The sequence below is a fragment of the Brachyhypopomus gauderio genome, chromosome 9 (genome assembly GCF_052324685.1).
Source record: "Brachyhypopomus gauderio isolate BG-103 chromosome 9, BGAUD_0.2, whole genome shotgun sequence".
Lineage (NCBI taxonomy): Eukaryota > Metazoa > Chordata > Actinopteri > Gymnotiformes > Hypopomidae > Brachyhypopomus > Brachyhypopomus gauderio.
This window is the reverse complement of record NC_135219.1, coordinates 133,490-150,448: the sequence shown is the minus strand read 5'-3', so window position 1 is coordinate 150,448 and position 16,959 is coordinate 133,490. Positions and strand designations below refer to the sequence as shown.

The following is a 16,959-nucleotide window of genomic DNA, read 5'->3' as shown; positions in this document are numbered from 1 at the left end:
AAGCTAGCGAACCGGAGCTAAAAGCTAGCGAACCGGAGCTAGATGCTAGCGGACCGGGGCTAGATGCTATCGGACCGGGGCTAGATGCTATCGGACCGGGACTAGAAGCTAACGAACCGGGGCTAGATGCTAGCGGGTAACAGCTAGATGCTAGCGGACGTACGCGTACTCCCAGCCGAGAGCTTGATCTTTCAAACGCGGACAGCAACTGTTCCACTGAAACCGGCTGGGAACAGTAACAGTACCGGGGACAGTAACAGTACCGGGGACAGTAACAGTACCGGGGACAGTAACAGTACTGGGGACAGTAACAGTACTGGGAACAGTAACAGTACTGGGAACAGTAACAGTACCGGGGACAGTAACAGGGAACAGCACCAACTTTTAGCCGCGAGCTTCCTGCTATGTAGTCTGCAGCAGTGAAATGCTGGCTACACACAAAGATGCTCCGTATCTCCGTAAGTTTTCCCCTTCATCCCTCCTAATTGCACAAACCCATTTTCTTTTCTGCTCGTCGTCAGCCGGAAAACCGTAGAAACTGAGATACGACTGTTTTTGCTTCGAGATCGAGCACCCTGGTGCACTGCAAAAGCTCTTGTTATTGGACTCTGCCATTGTTTAATGTGTAACGGAAGTAACTTTACCCTGCAACGAGAGCTTCCGGAAGAAAAAATGCGGAAGTGTGAAAAGGGCCTATTACGTTAAATCTGGCAATACGTTAAAAAAATTCTATCTCTTCAATTTACATTCTACAAATAATATTTCTAGAGTTCTGCTGTTTGAGACGCTGTGTTTCAGTCACAAGTGATTTGTCTCGGTGGAAACAATTATGTTTATTAATATAATAATACAAAAAAGAGTTGTGGTTGTAAATGAAAGATCTGGTTGAAAAAAAAGGTGAGAAGACAATCACTAAAAGTATGTGTCCTCCTCCCAGTTGTCCCTCTCTCCCACCTGGACTCATGCGTACACACACACACACACACACACACACACACACACACCTGGGTTTACAGTACAGAGCTGTGAAGGATCGGAGAGCCCTCAGCACATCGTTTGGGTGGATGAGATCAGTCTCCTTCTCCTCTACTGACTCACCATGGTTCCCCACCAAACCGTCCTGCTAGGAAACAGCAGTGGTGGTGTAGAGACCAGCTAACGATGCCAAACGGCTACAGAACCAGATGAACTAGGAGGTTTCTCTCACCTCTGCCTGGTCCTTATGCTGGTGTTTATATTTCATTAAGAAATCTGCCATTTTATTCACATCCTCTTCACTGTCGATACCCAGTGCCTGCAATAATTTATACATCATTTAGATCAATCTACCTGTACTTACACCAGCCTTGAAGAGCACAGCTGACACTGGCATGCATGGCCCAGTAGAGGGCGCCTAACTGAGTACAGGGACAGGTTATTTCACATTTGTATTTCACCTTCATATTAGGTTGACACCTTACAGATTTGTTTTAATGTCCTAAACTAACAAAGGTAACATGAATAACGTCTAAAGAAATATATTGCTTTTATCTCCATTTTGGACTTAATAAATGTTAACATCCATTAGGCTGGTCATAATGCTTGTAAGTGACAAGGAAACTAATTGTTCTTGTAAGGGTTTGTTGTATGTCCATATTTCACCACGATGTACCATTCTGCAGACTTGACTCTCTATCAGTGGCGTGCACAGACATTTTGGGGGGCAAGTGCTCAGGGGTGGGAAATGGGCACTTCATTATAAAAAAAAATACACGCATATGTTGAAATTTGACTTTTATTTGTAACATTTTCTAAACGTGAGTTTTCAATGGAAAAAAGTCCAACTGATAAAACTGATAAAATCCATATCCAATATTAACTATATACAGTCATTGTTAAGTCCTTCAGTTAACTTCTGTTTACCCTCCACTGTCTGCAGGCCTTGTTGCATATATTTTGCAATTAGTAAATCAATATAGGCCTACAATTAAGACAGTAAAAAGACCAAAAAGTAGGAGAAGGAATTATAGGCTACTGAGTGTTGTCATTACACGAATGCAGATGGGCATTTTTCACAGGTAATGGGGAACATCCCGTTTCTTCTTTCACAAACGAATGTGTTAATTTATGTTGCCTAACAAAACCTATACAACAGAAGACGTTCAGCTTAACACATAGATTTGCAAACTCTACCTTAATTATTTGTATGTGGTCATCCTCACGTTATCTATCATTGATTTGGGCTAAAGCGACTAGTTTATCAGGTGACCAGTCGGCTAAAAATGCTTAGTAGTTTGGTGCTGTATGAGACATTTTACTGCACAAGAACATGATTTCACGTTGGGCTTAGAGGCCAAACGGTAGATTTGACTTGATGTGTATGTGACCTGGCTGGTGGGGACGGGAGAAGAAGTCTATCTGTGACCGTGTGTGCTGTGCTGAAGACGCTTCCTTCACCTCGCTGAACTGAACTGCAGCGCATCTGGTGTTAAAGGAAGAGAGAGGACGGGTGTGTGCGAGGTGGTGGCTCATTTCAGGGCATTGTTTTTAATCGCTCAGGGTTTCAAAAGATCATTTCAAACCAACCTCAGTAAAATGATAATAATAATAAAAATAATTTTAAAAAACCCAAAAAAACCCAGAAGTTTCAAAAGGGCACTTTCGTTGATAAAGGGCAGAGTTGGTGGTGCTTTAGCACCACCTGATGTCTATGTGTGCACGCCAATGTGCGTGAGTGAGAGAGAGAGAGAGAGAGAGAGAGAGAGAGAGAGAGAGAGTGTATGGGGGGGTTAAGTGGTGTGATTCTGAGGAACTGGGGTGAGTTTCCCGAAACGTTCGTAGTGCTAAGTACTTCTTAACCTCATACGTTTCATACGAGGTTACGAAGTACTTAGTGCTAAGAACGTTTCGGGAAACCCACCCTGTATCATTTCAGAACACACACAGGGATGGAGAGGTTGTGTCTTCTGCTGGTTGTGCTCCACATCACTGCAGGTGGGATCAGTTATTTCATCTGTTCTCTTAGAGACAAACTGAGACTCAGTTCTGAGTTCAGTGTTGTTCACATTAGTGACATGGTGTCTGTCTAGTTTAGACTAAGTGTGTGTATAAATGTCCTTATTAACAACAGTATTAGACTACAACTACTGAATCTGTTCAACTAAACATGTAACAGAGATGAATTATTGGATTGTTTATAACCTGCATTTGGAGGCTTATAGCCAGTAGCATTGTAATATTTTCCCTCTGAGTGAAATTAATGTGGGAGCTTTCTGTCTTTCTGCAGGCTGCATGCTCTCTGATGATACGACCATGGAGGTCAAAGGTCACACAGGAGGCTCAATCCTGCTGTCCGGCTCCTGCACTGACCTGCAGACACAACCTCAGAGTTTCACCTGGTGGACTCAGAGTAGTGGACACTGGACTGAAGTGTTCAGTGATGAGCACTACAGAGACAGAGTTCAGTGGTTTAATGAACTCTCTCCTGGAAATCTGTCTCTGCTCATAACTGACCTGAGAACAGAGGATGAGGGAGAATACAGGTGTTATACTGGGAGTGAACACGGATATATCAAATACTTCACTCTGCGTGTTTCAGGTAAACCACTGAAATATACATGACAACATGTGTAGTCGTGAAAAGATCATTTGAAGTGTGAGTGTGTGAAGATGACTGACAGATCAAAGGCTCACCTATGTTTACTGTTTATTATAATAGTTTATTGTCATCAAAATGAAAACTGAACACAATTAGCTTTGTCGTTTTGTAAAATATACCACTGAATATTTTACTATATATTACCGAGCACGCCAACTTGGGGGGCCGTTATCCCGTGCGTAAGGGTCAGAGGGCCCCAAAAATTAGCCCTATACATTTATTTTATATTTTAATTCAATTATTCTAAATCTAGTATTGGATTGTTTCATTAATCTGAAAATCAGCTCAAAACATTTTTTTTACCTATCTTCATAGTTTCCTTTAACTGCAAACACCCCCGCGTCCCACAGACAAATGGTTTGATTCGCACTGACTGTTGCTGGTCGGCGCACAGCAGCGGGAGTTTTAACATTTCTGATACTACACACATCTGATCTAGAGAGATGATGCATAAAAATTGATAATTTTGGAGCATAAAAGTCAAAAATCACAGAAAGATCACAGAGGTGAAGGAGATTATATGAAGAGGTTTTTAAAAGAGCGCAGGGTTTGACTCTGTGAGTCCAGAGATGACGGTAAATAAACAACAACAACGTTGTAGCTCCGTAAAGTTGGAGACCCGATCCGTTTGTAGTGAAGAGACCGAACTCTTAATCCCTGACCCACACAGACCAGAACACCGCAGACACACAGAACTGACCACTGAATTGAGAATATCTGTAAATTTGTGGGTTTGCTACAATTTTTATTACAGTATTTTGTGTTGTTCAATAAGACATTAATTTAAATGATTATGTGATTGCTTGATTGAATAATTGAAGAGGTAGTAAAGGCTGGTACATGTTAAGACTTCATGCCTCTGGGCCCAGCAAGTCTATCAACTGACCTGTATAAGAGTGATATTTTACCTGAGGAACTGGTCTAGGGTGGAGAGAGGTGACTGTGTCTGTGATGTTTTTGGTTTCACATGTTATTTGTTTGTATAGTGAGGGAAACTGGGACACATTCATGGACATCAAGAACGTCTCCAGAAGTGTCTCATACAGTAACCGTCACATCTGGAGTTAAAGATGCATCAGATCTTCAGACTACAGGTGATCTCCCTCTAGGTCAAACCACCTTCTATTTAATCTTCATTCAAGGCATTCTATCATGTGTATATTATGTGTGTATGTGTGTGTGTGTGTGTGTCTGCATTTGTGTATGTGCATGTTTGTGTGTTTGTATATGTGTGTATGTTTGTTTGTTTGTTTGTGTGTGAAGTGTGGAGAGAGGTGACTGTGATGTTTTTGGTTTCATATGTTTTTGTTTGTATAGTGAGGGAAACTGGGACACATTCATGGACATCAAGAACGTCTCCAGAAGTGTCTCCTACAGTAACCATCACAACTGGAGTTAAAGAACCATCAGATCTCTGTTTCTCCCCAGTACGCTACATCATAGGTCAAACCACTTTCTATTTAATCTGCACTCAAATAGCAACATACCCTCTATCCAGTCTAACTGTTCTATGTGTGTTCACACAGTTCTCAGCATCTTGATGGTTTTAGTACTCTGCATACTCGGGATAGAGGCATTCATCCATTGGAAACACAGAGGTAGTGTACACACACACACACACACACACACACACACACACACACACACACACACACACACACACACACACACAGAGGGCAATATGTTTCCATGCCATTTGTGGGTGTTTGAACCGTTAGTTCACTTTCAGTTTGTTTACATTTGTTTTTTTCCATTTTCTTGTAATACCAATAAGACACAGTGCACTACATGGAAATACAGAAGTGTACATACACTATTAAACGTTACATACTAATTAATATCATGTATATGAACCTTATTGTAATTTCTGGTGTCTTGTGCCTTTAGGAGAGAGACGTGGACAGAATGTGGACACTGAAACATCCAGATGTTAATGGTCATGACGGTCAGGTTAGCTCACATGATGGACTGAATTTAGTTCAGCCATGATGGAACAATTTTCATTCTTTGTCTTAAAGGTCAAAGATGGTTATTAATAAAGTGGGTCTGATCTGAGGTCAGATAAAAACTCATGAGTGATCAGAATCTTTGTCTGCTCCTCTGGGAACTAAATGAACATGACTTGTGCAGTAACAGCTGGTTTCTCCTGGTTCTCCTGGTGCCGTGTTGCTGTATTATTTAATGCACTTGTACAGTAGCTGCTTCATTTAGAACAAATGAAAACGTGAAATGTTTCTTCTGTTTTAAAAAGTGCTGCGTCATCACCAGACCTGAAAGACTCCTATTAGAGAGGAGAAGATCACACGTGGATCTGGACCAGCACGCTCCAACAGCACATGAAAACTCGAGATGTTCCAGTGGGAGGAGATGAGCAGGATGTAGAGCACATGTGTCAAACTCAAGGCCCGCGAGCCAAATGTGGCCCGCTGCATCATTTTATGTGGCCCGCATGAGCTTAAAAAACCAAAAAAAAATTCAAATACGTGCAGTGACCAAAATTGTTACACGTGAAGTGACGGCATCTTAACACTGCAGTTTCTGCATCAATGTGATTTTCCCAATAAGTGTAATTGATAAATACAAATAATGATCCCAAAATGTCCAGGAAGAGAAACATAGATGCAGATAGAAGTGTGTTTCAAGAAAGATGAGAAAGAGAATGTTTGTGCTTCAAGGATAAAAACCGGTATGTCTTTTGTGTTATGAAGCGGTGGCGGTTGTCAAAAAGTACAATCTACATCTGCATTTTGAGCCCAAAAACGGAGCTAAGTATGCCAAAATTAGGCATCAAGAAAAACAACAAATTTCTAAAGAATTAAAAGGCAAACAATCGCAACAGAATGTGTTCGCGAAAGCCACAACCACAGTTATTTGATATTTCAAGTTTTGAGCAAAGTAAATGTGATATCTTTGATGTTTGATGTTATTTTTCTTTATTCACTTGGATAGTTTGATCGTTGATTGATGGAGTAATGTGGGTTTCATAACCTAAAAAATGAAAAGGATTTATGTTATAACAGCAACAAGCAAACATATATTTTTATATCTGTGTGTAACTTGAGTGTCACGGCCCCCCCCGATCCCTCCAGTTTGGGCGTGTGTTTACGTTGTCTACGTCTGGTCGTCTGCGTCTGAGTCTCACCACACTTAATGTTAAAACTTGTAAATCTTGTAAAGCTTTGTGACAACATGTGTTGTGAAAAGCGATATACAAATATATTTTATTTGATTTGATTTTATTAATGTTGTATGTGTTGTATGTGCGCTACTGCGCTATTTCGTGTGTAAATAAAATAACGTTGGCCAAGAAACGCTGGATCTGTGCCTCGTCCGGCGCCTTGCGCCAAACGTCACCGAAAGGCCCAGCAGAAATAGGCCCAGCAGGCACCACCATGTCTCTTCCCAATGTAGGTTCCCACAAGTTTGAACGTGCTATATGATGTATATGTGTCACGGTGAGAGCTCCGCACCCCTCCTTGTGGGCGTGTTATGTCGTCTGCGTGCAGTTATGTCCATGTTTGTAGTTCCGTGGCTGTGGGTTGTTTGTGTGCGTGTTCGTAGTCTCACCTGTGCCTTGTCTCGTGATCACTGGGGAATGTGTTCAAGCACTTATTTATTGTGCGTTCGCGCAATGTCTCGTGCTCGTCTTTGTCTTAAAGTTCGTGCCTGCGTGAGTTGACTGTTTTTTGTGTTTGCGCTATCGCGCTGGACTTCACCAGAGTCTTCCTTAAACGTTATATGTTTCACTGTTGCTTCGGTCGTCGTGCCTCCTCCTTCGATCGTCACAATATGATGTTATTTGTTAGTGTAATTTGATGTTGAGAAAACCACTGTCAAGAGTGGTTAATTAATGTTCTGAGAATGAGGAAGTTGAGTATTTTAGTGTAAAATCTTTGACTTTGGTGCGTTAGCGTCACTTGAGGTCTGTGGAGGAATTTTGGTGAATTCAGACTACAGAACACAAATATGTCATTGTGTATGAAGACTGTCTCCTTAATACGTTGTGGTGGAAATTTCAATATTTCCTTTCTTTCCATGCTGTATTGTATATGATAATCATATTAGTCACATGATAGATGTATGAGCTAGAGCTTTTTACCTATATATGTGTTAAACATGTAAGTAGGACATGTCGGTGTCTGGTGTGGTTCAGTAGGCCTTAGAGGAATACTGTCTTTCCTCTGCCACGTCATGGGCCCACTCTGGGTGTGTGATGTTCCTAGAGTGACCTCGCTCTTATCCATACTGGAGACACCAGCTGGTCTCCTAGTCTCAACATGGAAGTGGCCACGTCGGCACTCAGTCCATCATGACATCATGAGGAAGCTGAGTGTGGAGGGGGCATGTGAGGGGAGGGGCCAATATACATCGGTCAAATCATGTGTTAATTATGTCATGTTTACCCAATCATAATTAATCACCTCATGTTCAACTCGTGGACACCGTGTGTCCTTATGATTAAAGTATAAAAGATGAGAGTTTGGAGAGGGAATTAGCTCTTTTTGCAAGTGCCTTGTGCGTTTGTAACAGGGGTCTATGGAACTAATCCATACTTGCTTAATTAATCCATACTTGCTTAATACATTTATTTTACTCTATTATCTTACCCAACTGCTTCTGACTTTTATTGTGCTTACCATTTAAGGGTTTCAGAATTTCAACCACATTTTGGCACCCCAGATGGGACTCCGCGACTGAGGACGGCACACCTGAGGGGGAGATCTAAGCGCTTAGTTCCTGAAGGCCTTACTTCATCCAGCCAATGACAAATTACGTTGAGCGGGACTCGCAGGTGACTGCCTCCTCAGCGCCTGAGTTTTCCCGGAAACGAACAATTGAACCCTGTTGAGTACAAATAAAGTGTTTAGATAAACTTATTGCAGAGGCTGTGACTTCTCTCCTGTGGGTATACACAGGCGACGCCAGACGCAGTTCGTAGGGAACTGTCAGGATCAGGGGATCTAACTCGACAAGAGTCGAGAGGTTTGGCGGTCGAACTCCATGGGGGGTATAGAGGTGGCACCATTGGTGGTTACCAGGCAGGGTAACTGAGTGATTGGGAGTTTCACCCTCGGCTGGGAGTCGAGCACCAGGTGGCCGCGCATAACTGTGGGCTGACAAGCACACAGCTCACAGAAAACCAGTGAGAGTGAAGGTCGCGCTCTGTGTGAGTGTTTGTTGTTCTAGAGAGCGTGAGTGAGTAGTTATCTCTCTACTCAGAAGCAGTAGTAAGATGGGTGGGTGTCATGGTCGTCATACTGACGGTGAAGCCGGTAAGGCACAGCATAAGAGTCAATTTCAAGTATGGGTTTCAAAGTGTGATTTTCCAGGGGAAGGGAGTTTTAACATGGATCGGGTGGCAGCATTGAAACGAAATTTGATAAGAGAACAATTTAATGGGTTAAAAGTCAACTGGGAAGCATTTGACATGTGGGAGAGGGATGCAAAAAGGCGGGAATATAAGTTAAAATTAAAGACCAAATATGAGATTCAACACGGAGTTTCTAAATCTCAAGTGTGTCAAGTGTGTTGCAGATCCAGACCTGTACGGACGTCCCAGGCGACCCCAGCCTGTCCCGACAGCCCCACCTCCTCCCTGCAACGACGCAACCCCAAGACCAGTGAAACCTCCTCTTCCTCCTCCTCTTCTTTCTCCTCCGAAGCGCCCGGTCAGCCCAGTGACGTCGCACACGAGATCACATGATGTGCAGGATGTGACAGACGGGCCAAGCCGAGAAGATGCCCAGCTAATGGTCTGTGACAGCGAGTCGTTCCTGCCCCCACCTCCAGAGGTTCCGGCAACAACCAAAGATCAGGTGACGTGCCCAATGGTGGGGGTGGCGGGGCAGGATGAGCCTATGCTGGTTATGAGAACATGGACTTTAACGGACTCAAAGGAAGTTTTAAAGCAATTCGGACACCCCGAGGACGTGGGGGGGTTGCAGGTTTGCGGATGAACTGGAATTGTTTTGCTGTGAGTCCAGACCGACATCACATGAGTTGCGACGTCTTCTTTGCCTGAAGCTGAGAATAGATGTGGCAAAGATCCGGATGGACTGGCCAGCTGAAAACAGACGGCTGACCAACACAAAGTGGACATGTGTTGAAATCCAGCTGAAGAGGGTGAGTAACCAGAGGACACAGAAGCAAGAAAAATAAAGGCATCAAACATACCTAGCCATGGTTCAAATGATGACGGGCGGTGGAAAAGGTAACGGAAGAAAAGACTGGAAGTGGCAGAAGAAGGACAAACGTGAGAAGCAAGTTTGGCAAAGTCAAGGTGCGTCGACTGGTGACGATCCGGAAGGGTCAGGTAAGACAAACTGTTCCCGTGCTTTGCAATGAAGAAATGCTTTCGCTAACACATGCTGATACTGTTGATAATGATAAAATGCTTTGCAATGAAGAAATGCTTTGCCTATGCACATAGATGCCACATAGATAAAGTGATAAAACCTGCTACTGAGTTTTTGCAAAATAAATGTTTTGCCAAGTGATTTGCCATGTGAAGAGATATATCAACACATTTGAACACCATATGCACTCTGTGTGCTGATAACGCTGATGTTTTCCCATAGCAGAGATAAGCGAGTTTCTGTCAACAGCAGACGCCTCTGAGCTGTCAGAGCGGGCGGGAGCAGTACACAGGGAGGGGGTATTACTGCAGTACACAGGGAGGGGGTATTACTGCAGTACACAGGGAGGGGGTATTACTGCAGTACACAGGGAGGGGGTATTACTGCAGTACACAGGGAGGGGGTATTACTGCAGTACACAGGGAGGGGGTATTACTGCAGTACACAGGGAGGGGGTATTACTGCAGTACACAGGGAGGGGGTATTACTGCAGTACAGAGGGAGGGGGTATTACTGCAGTACACAGGGAGGGGGTATTACTGCAGTACAGAGGGGGTATTACTGCAGTACACAGGGAGGGGGTATTACTGCAGTACACAGGGAGGGGGTATTACCGCAGTACACAGGGAGGGGGTATTACTGCTGTACACAGGGAGGGGGTATTACCGCAGTACACAGGGAGGGGGTATTACTGCAAAAAAATTGGCAGGCCGCCAATTGCATGCTAAGTAATTGTGCAAACCTGTCTTCTGTCTTATCACTAGTTCACAGGTCGGTGTAAGATACCTTGCCTAAGCCATGAGAAGGTCTGCAGCACAACCTGAAGCCGGGGTGAAAGGAGGGTGTTCGGGGTGCCTCAGGTGAGTGGGAGGAGTGCAGATCGGGTGTGCACGCACTCCAAGCACAACAGCTGTCAAGAAAGGTCAACGATCACCCACCATGAACCCTGTGCTCTTGCTCATCCTGTGATGGAGCACAGTGACCCCTCCACGCTCAGCTTCCTCGTGATGGCATGATGGACTGACTGTCGCCGTGGCCACTTCCAAGTTGAGATTAGGAGGGACCGGCCGGCACATCCAGCGAGGTCAGTTTAGGAACATCCGAGGAACATCAGATTAGGACTGAGCCGAGGCCGTCCAGAGAGAAGACAATACACATCTGTGGCCTACTGAAGCCACGAGGATGGCTTCAGTGCCATGATTAACACACATATATGCAAAAGAGCTCTAACATATACATCTAATGTGTTTAATACATATTAAGAAAGCCTGGCATAAAGGGAAATCATAAAATTTCCATCACATCTCTGTGGTGTCTCTTTATCTTCACTGCTGATACACGTCTTCAGTGGTTATTTTAGCAGATCTAGTTTTGATCTGCATGTTCTCGAAAACATGAAGCGGATTCTATTGTGCTGCTCGCTCCAAGTTGTCGTGTACTTTTTGTACTTTTTAGTTTTACTGTAACTATAAAAATGTTTTTGTCGTGAAAAACTATGTTGAGTAACAACACTCAGAGAACTCAGAGAACTGAAAAGTCTGATACATGATCCTGTCTGGCAGCGTGATAACACTTCCACTATATGAATGAACACTGACCACAGATGTGCCAAACACAGACATCTCACCCTGCAGAACTAATTTAAGTGAAGCAGCATTAAGAATTAAAGAATTAAACCCCACCAACCACCACCGCAAAACTGCTACAGCAGAGCAGAGTCACGCAAGCGGACAGCAAGAGTTCGTTATTAAATGTACATTTACAATGTTTCTTGTAAAGGGTTGTTATGAACGAATAAATGGTCATTGGTCATTAAATGTAAATTGACATGTTCTGAGAGCCAAATGTACAGTTCATGTACATTTAATTGGCTAGCTGGGTTATGTGTGTGAGCGAGCGAGAGAGAGAGAGTGTGTGTGTGTGTGTGTGTGTGTGTGTGTGTTGTGTGTGTGTGTGTGTGTGTGGGGGGGGGGGGGGTAAAGTGGTGTGATTCTGTCTGAGGAACTGTATCATCTCAGAACACACACAGGGATGGAGAGGTTGTGTCTTCTGCTGGTTGTGCTCCACATCACTGCAGGTGAGATCAGTTATTTCATCTGTTCTCTTAGAGACAAATCTGAGACTCAGTTCTGAGTTCAGTGTTTTTCACATTAGCAACGTGGTGTCTGTCTAGTTTAGACTAAGTGTGTGTAAATGTCCTTATTAAGAACAATATTAGACTACAACTACTGAATCTGTTCAACTAAACATGTAACAGAGATGAATTATTGGATTGTTTATAACCTGCATTTGGAGGCTTATAACCAGTAGCATTGTAATATTTTCCCTCTGAGTGATAATAATGTGAGAGCTTTCTGTCTTTCTGCAGGCTGCATACTCTCTGACGATAAGACCATGGAGGTCAAAGGTCACACAGGAGGCTCAGTCCTGCTGTCCTGCTCCTGCACTGACCTGCAGACACGACCTCAGAGATTCACCTGGATGACTCACAGTAGAGGAACCTGGACTGAAGTGTTCAGAGTTGAGCGCTACAGAGACAGAGTTCAGCGGTTTAATAAACTCTCTCCTAGAAATCTCTCTCTGCTCATAACTGACCTGAGAGAAGAAGATGAGGGAAGCTACGTCTGTGAGTCCTGGAATAAACACGGACATTTCAGACGTAGACTCTTCACTCTGCATGTTTCAGGTAAACCACTGAAATATACATGTCAACATGTGTAGTCGTAAAAAGATCCTTTGCAGCGTGAGTGTGAAGATGACTGAGAGATCAAAGGTTCACCTGTGTTTACTGTTTATAATAAATTTTCATGTCACATTTTTGTCAGCAAAATGAAAACTGATCATTATTTGCTTTGTCGTTTAGTAAAATATACCACTGAATATTTTACTATATAAGAACAAGCCCGTAACCTATCTTCATATTTTCCTTTAATTGCAAACACCCCTGCAAATGGTTTGATCCGCACTGACTGTAGCCGCGGGAGTTTTAACCTTTCTGATACTAGATTTTTTTCAGCATGAGAAATCGGAGGAATGGCGTGTGAAGTCAAATGCGTGCGTCTCATGCTCATTGCATGAGAGTTGGCAACCCTGCATTTTTTAAGACTGCAGGGTTTGACTCTGTGAGCCCAGAGATGATGGAAAATAACCAACAACAACATTGTAGCTCCGTAAAGTTGGAGACCCGATGTGACTGTGTCTGTGATGTTTTTGGTTTCATAAGTTATTTGTTTGTATAGTGAGGGAAACTGGGACACATTCATGGACATCAAGAACGTCTCCAGAAGTGTCTCCTACAGTAACCGTCACATCTGGAGTTAAAGAAGGATCAGATCTTCAGACTACAGGTGATCTCCCTCTAGGTCAAACCACCTTCTATTTAATCTTCATTCAAAGAAAGCCATTCTATCATGTCTATTTTATGTGTTTGTGTGTGTATGTGTGTGTTTGCTTGTGTGTGTATGTGTGTGTTTTCGCTTCTACAGGAACCGTCACATCTGTAGTTAAAGAATCACCAGATCTTCAGACTATACTCTGTTTTTCCCCAGTACGCAACATCATAGGTCAAACCACTTTCTATTTAATCTGCACTCAAATACCAACAGACCCTCTATCCAGTCTAACTGTTCTATGTGTGTTCACACAGTTCTCAGCATCTTGATGATTTTAGTACTCTGCATACTCGGGATAGAGGCATTCATCCATTGGAAACACAGAGGTAGTGTACACACACACACACACACACACACACACACATTCTCAATCTCTTTCTCGCACACACACACACAGAGGGCAATAGGTTTCCATGCCATTTTGTGGGTGTTTGAACCGTTAGTTCACTTTCAGTTTGTTTACATTTGTTATTTCTTTTTTTTCCATTTTCTTGTAATACCAATAAGACACAGTGCAATACATGGAAATGCAGAAGTGTACATACACTATTAAACGTTACATACTAATATCATGTATATGAACCTTATTGTAATTTCTGGTGTCTTTTCCCTTTAGGAGAGAGACGTGGACAGAATGTGGACACTGAAACATCCAGACATTAATGGTCAGGTTAGCTCACATGATGGACTGAATTTAGATCAGCCATGATGGAACAATTTTCATTCTTTGTCTTAAAAGTTAAAAATGTTTATTAATAAAGTGGGTCTGATCTGAGGTCAGATAAAAACTCATCAGTGATCAGAATCTTTGTCTGCTCCTCTGGAGTCTAAATGAAAATGGCTTGTGCAGGGTTGCCAACCTTTCAAGATCACTTGGAGTGAGATTTGAACCCTTGGGGGGGTGGGGTGTAAAATGGACACAAATTAAGTATTATATCGCGATCTATCAATCGCCAGTGGTTGGCGCCAGAGTGAACTAGTAACTCATTGAATCATAGATGTGGATCAGAGGTAAATAAACTAGATTTTTTTTCGGCGTGAGAAATCGGAAGTGTGGCGTGAGTGTGTGTGTGAAGACGGTCAAATGCGTGTGTGAGAGTTGGCAACCCTGGTTTGTGTATTAATTACCACGGTTGTAATTTCTGGGCTCATCAGTCATCACCTGTATTTGACCCTGAGTTGGTGTGCATATGCAAAGAAAAAACCAACCTCGGGCCTCAGGGCTTCATCTCGCTGCAGTTCTTCACAGTCCAGCTGTATTACCGACAGAAGCTGTTGTTCAATGATGGACAGTAGTAGCAGTTGAGCTACCCGAGCACTTTGTGGTCACACTACACAGACTCTTCATGCCCACCAAGCTCTATGTGTTTAAGATGACGTCATCTTCAACATGACAATTGGCAACCCTACTGAGAGAGAAGAACAGTTTAAGAAGACTGCACAAAATGAGGTGTGGATGTGGCCAGTTTTAATCACCTGTCCCAAATGCCTCTGCCCTGCAGATGATTAGCTACGTTCATTCTGCCATTGAGCCGTCCAGGACCAGACTGAGCTGTCCAGGCCAGGACTATCTGCTGGTCAATGACTAGTTAGCCACATGTTCTCAAAGCACATAGTGTGTTGACCATCCCAAAGTGCCTTCACTCAAGTGAACATGTGAACAACAGTGATGTGTGTTGTACATCCCAGGACACATTTGTGTGGGCACATATCTGGGCACATGTGTCTGCAGGTGTGCCTGTTTACCTCAGTTAATGATTGGTTCGCCTCGCAAAATTGGTTCTCCTGATTGGAGCGTTTGATCTTCAGGTTGTTGAGGATGTCCAACATTCTGGATGAAGTTGTTCTCCAGTTTCTCCCAATTGAGCTGGCAGGTGTTCTTCATCTTCACATCGTTTGGGTGGATAAGATCGGTCTCCTTCTCCTCTACTGACTCACCATGGTTCCTCACCAAACCGTCCTGCTAGGAAACAGCAGTGGTGGTGTAGAGACCAGCTAACGATGCCAAACGGCTACAGAACCAGATGAACTAGGAGGTTTCTCTCACCTCTGCCTGGTCCTTATGCTGGTATTTATATTTCATTAAGAAATCTGCCATTTTATTCACATCGTCTTCACTGTTGATACCCAGTGCCTGCAATAATTTATACATCATTTAGATCAATCTACCTGTACTTACACCAGACTTGAAGAGCACAGCTGACACTGGCATGCATGGCCCAGTAGAGGGCGCCTAACTGAGTGCAGGGACAGGTTATTTCACATTTGTATTTCACCTTCATATTAGGTTGACACCTTACGGATTTGTTTTAATGTCCTAAACTAACAAAGGTAACATGAATAACGTGGGTAAAGGGCGGAGCTTGTGTCAATCATTTTTTACTGCAGCCAATCATCTTAACAGATCTGCCAAATGAAGGCAGAAACTGCACGGAGAAGCTCTTAAACAGAAGTATATGCCGCTCTTACACAAAAGTAACTGAATAAAAACATTAGAAGAGCCATGACTTTAGACATTTTTTTAAATCAAAGTTTAAAATACTTCTCACTTGTTATTCTGGAACGGCACTTTAATGTTTTTTTTTCCTTTATTGCACGTATTGCATCATTTGTACATCATATATATATATATATATATATATATATATATATATATATATATATATATATATATATATACGCGTCTGAGTATCCTTCACGTCCCACCATATCCCAGGATTCATTACTCTATGAACAATAAACAGGCGACATGGCGGAGTCTAGTGTACGGGCCGAAGAATTCGTTTTTAAATATAGGTATTTTTTTAATATGGAAATTTATACTGCAATAAGATGCTTAATAACCTCTGTCCTAGAACATACATGTGCATTTATGTGCAGGTTCATCGTTAAATCCACTTCTGAAAGTCCTTAACCGCTTCTTCACTGTGGTGTACTGAGGGATTAGTGTGAACTTTAAAACATTTATTCCGCCCTCTGACTAGTGTGTGTGAATAGCACTACCAATGGCTTTATTTAAGGTATAAGTTTGTATTTTATGAGGATGTGGCGATGCATCAACGCCTAAATGTCACCACCAGGCGGAGCCATAAAACTATAACCCTATTGACAGGGTTTTATCCTGTAAAACAGCAGTATTATAATGTTTACATTTTAAATGCAACATTTCGTTTTTTTTTCAGTCAGTTTTGTTAATCGCAATACACTCATTCAGTTCTCTACACACAGAATTTTCATTATTTTAACATTCAAACAAGTTCGTGAATATTCTCCACTCTAACGTGTGAGTAAGTGTGAATTTCAGACATCTCTGTGGTGTCTCTTTATCTTCACTGCTGAAACACGTCTTCAGGGGTTATTTTCATAGACGTAATTTTGTAATAATAAGTGGGGGGGACATGGATCGTCGCTATTTAAATATTTGGTTTTAACCGTAAAAACTGGGGCGGACTTTTGAAAAAGTCCCCCCCCCCAAATTACGTCCGTGGTTATTTTAGCAGATCTAGTTTTGATCTGCATGTTCTCAAACATGAAGTGGATTCTATTGCTGCTCGCTCCAAGTTGTCTTGTGTAC

The 16,959-nt window shown here is 42.7% G+C and overlaps 2 long non-coding RNA genes across 2 annotated transcripts; both read left to right on the top strand.

The window, feature by feature from the left end:
- Positions 1 to 6,944: 6,944 nt before the first annotated feature.
- LOC143522404 (uncharacterized) lies at positions 6,945 to 11,910 on the top strand. Its single transcript, XR_013132979.1, has 3 exons — positions 6,945 to 7,044; positions 8,283 to 9,950; positions 10,758 to 11,910. It is a non-coding gene; the product is annotated as an uncharacterized LOC143522404 (long non-coding RNA).
- Positions 11,911 to 12,678: 768 nt separating this feature from the next.
- Positions 12,679 to 14,079, top strand: LOC143522403 (uncharacterized). Its single transcript, XR_013132978.1, has 4 exons — positions 12,679 to 13,340; positions 13,479 to 13,556; positions 13,640 to 13,711; positions 14,002 to 14,079. It is a non-coding gene; the product is annotated as an uncharacterized LOC143522403 (long non-coding RNA).
- Positions 14,080 to 16,959: the final 2,880 nt, after the last annotated feature.